Source organism: Notolepis coatsorum, assembly GCF_963971535.1.
Source record: "Notolepis coatsorum genome assembly, contig: SCAFFOLD_246, whole genome shotgun sequence".
NCBI classification, from domain to species: domain Eukaryota; kingdom Metazoa; phylum Chordata; class Actinopteri; order Aulopiformes; family Paralepididae; genus Notolepis; species Notolepis coatsorum.
Window position 1 is genome coordinate 41193 of NW_028170726.1, and position 3295 is coordinate 44487.

Consider the following 3295-nt stretch of genomic DNA (forward strand, 5'->3'; position numbering starts at 1 on the left):
TGTCATTCGACGGAGATGAGACCAAATATGAACTTTGGGAGACTAAAATGTTGGGACAGTTCCATTTACTAGGACTAAAAGCCACAGTCCTGGGAGAACCGAGGTCTCAAGCTGAGGTTGATGCCTACGTAAAGAAAAATGCTGATGCATATGCGGAACTGATTCTTCTATTCTAAAAGCCTCTCTTTAATAATGAGGGATGCATCTGAAAATGGAAGAAGAGCCCTGAAAATATTGAGAGACTATTATGCCGGGAAGGGGAAGCCCCGCATAATCAACCTGTACACCCAGCTAACGTCGCTTCAGAAGGCAAGCGGGGAAAACGTAATGGATTACATAATCCGAGCAGAGACCGCCATTACAGCACTGCGCAACGCAGGCGAGACACTGGGAGATGGATTACTCGTGGCGATGATCTTGAAGGGACTGCCTGAGGGGTTTAAGCCATTTGCCATACACGTGGCACATATGAAGGAAACCATCACATTTGCCGATTTCAAGACTAGGCTGAGAAGTCTTGAAGAAACTGAGAAGATAAACTCAGCTGAAAACCCAAGGAAAATTCAGACGACGGCCCACCAAGACAAACGCATGTGGAAAAGAGGACAGAGATATGGTGTGCTTCAAGTGCGGTACCAAAGGCCACAGAGCGAGAGCGTGTCGACAGAAGACATTGTCACTCATTGCAGGAGTGACTCGCACAAAGACGCCACGTGCACGCGCAAGGACAAAGATGGCGTGAGTAAAGTCTCAGAAGATGGCGGCGCTGACTACGCGTTCAAGCTGAGGGACGTCGCGACCGGAAACCAGCGCCAGGTGGCGTTCAGCACCCAGGAGAGGGGACTGATGGTGGACACAGGAGCCACCTCCCACATCATCACGGACATGAAGATGTTTAAAGACTTCGACAGCGCGTTCAGGCCAGAAGCGCACAGTGTCGAGTTGGCGGACGGCACCCGGTGCAGCGGAGTCGCACAGCGGAGGGGGACTGCAGAGGTATCCCTGAGAGACGCTTTGTTCATTCCTTCATATCCGCAGAACATTTTCTCCGTGAAAGCAGCAACGACCAGTGGGGCCACGTCGTGTTCAAGGAGAAGAAAGATGCTCTGGTAACCAGAGATGGTACCAAATTTCACATTCATGTTTACGGTAAATTGTATTACTTGCATACTCTAGGTGAGTCTAATGATAAGTGTAATACATGTCACACCATACAGACATCAAAGTCAAGGTAGACCGCGCTCTCAGTATCTGACACCGGGTGCTGAAATCCCAAGGATTATGAGGAAAAAAGCTGAAGGCCGGACCAGCACTCTCAGATTTAAATTTTTTTTTAATGGCAGCCTATAATACAGACATGTTTCGGAACAGGTGTTCCATCTTCAGTGTTAATAGGCTAACAGTGATAGCTTGTAAAAATGGGAGCTTGTAAAAATGTGAGCTATATACCATGTGGGCAGGAAGTGACATCATAGAGGTGAGCTTGGGAATGCTAGTCAACTTTGACCTCCAGAGTAAGGACTTAATAATGTAGAATGTTGAAAACAAATATAAACCAGAAACTTAGATAAGCCAATAGCCAACACAAAATTCTATAAGCAAATAACAACAACAACAGAAGGAAAACTTTTCACCATTCGTAAAAATTATAATAATAGTAATGATAATATAATCATGATAATAAAAGTAAAAATAAAAACAGGATAAAGTCAAAGTTGACTAGCATTCCCAAGCTCACCTCTATGATGTCACTTCCTGCCCACATGGTATATAGCTCCCATATTTACAAGCTATCACTGTTAGCCTATTAACACTGAAGATGGAAAACCTGTTCCGAAACATGTCTGTATTATAGGCTGCCATTAAAAACTATTTTTTTTTTAATCTGAGAGTGCTGGCCCAGCCTTCGGCTTTTTTCCTCATAATCCTTGGGATTTCAGCACCCAGTGTCAGATACAGTACTGAGAGCGCGGTCTACCTTGACTTTGATATATAGCTACTTTGGTAGCTTAGAGACCTGCAGCTCCAGAGTTTACAGTCCACCCTGTCCCTAGTGGATATACAGCAGCTTTCGTAGCTACAACGATGGAGTCACGAGACTCATCCTCGCCTGAAGCAGAGAGAGACTCGTATCCTACTCCATGGCGTGACCCTTACTAACTACTGGCAGGACGCCATCATCCCGAGGGGCCTGCTTATCGCCAAGGCAAGACATCGAGCGGCATAAGAGATGCTAGAGACGAAGAGACGAACAAGACTATCTACACACATGGTGCCTCCTGCACTCCTGCAGGCCTACTGGGCAGCCCAGAGACCGACCTAGGAAGGAGATGTCTCCGTAATACTCCCTCCGTAGACAGACGATGTTTCCAGACGGCCCCCTTCCACCATGACCGGTGAGATGGGGATGAATGAATGAATGAATGAATGAATGAATGAATGAATGAATGAATGAATGAAAACTTTATTTAACAGATTGCAGAATGGGTACAATACAGTACGGCTCAATACACACAATTGTTAAGGGGATGCAGACCTGAAAAAGACGTTTGTCTTGTTTCCATCAGGGTCCCCCATTTTCAATTCATATAGACATTTATGACATACACAACATACATGACATTTATGGCATAGGGACATATAGGTATTTAGTACTGATACATTTGTGACATAAACGGTATTCAAATATACAGTACTGTTACCCCTAGATCCTGACAGAGTATATACATATGATGGGGAGGGGACTGTACATTAGGAGGGGGTGGGTGGGTGGGAGAGAGATATACATACGGCGGGGAGGGAATATATACATGCAGTGGGGAGGAGACTGTCTATTAGGAGGTGGTGGGGGTTTTGGACATTTACGGTGGCCAGTTTCGAATTGCAGCCTCCCGTAGGTGCTCTTTAAGAGCGGTTTTGAATGTGGGTAGGGATTAACATTCCTTTACAGCTTTGGGTAGGGCGTTCCACATTGATGTGGCATAATTGCGAAACGTATTTAATCCCTTGTTTGAGCCGGGTTTAACATGATTTGTTGAGCTTCCTCTGGTGTAGTGGTTGTGGTATTCACTGACCTTTAAGAAGTATTTTGACATGTACATGGGTACCTTAGTCGTATAGTGTATCTTGTAGACCAGGCCCATTGCAAGTTGCTGTACTCTGTCGTCTACTCTAAGCCATCCTAGGTTGTCAAAGTGGGCAGGGGTGAGGTGGGTTCTGGGGGTAAGGTCAAGTAGTAGTCTGACCAGTTTGTTTTGTGATGTTTGTAATTTTGTTTTAAGCGCCTTTGAGGTGC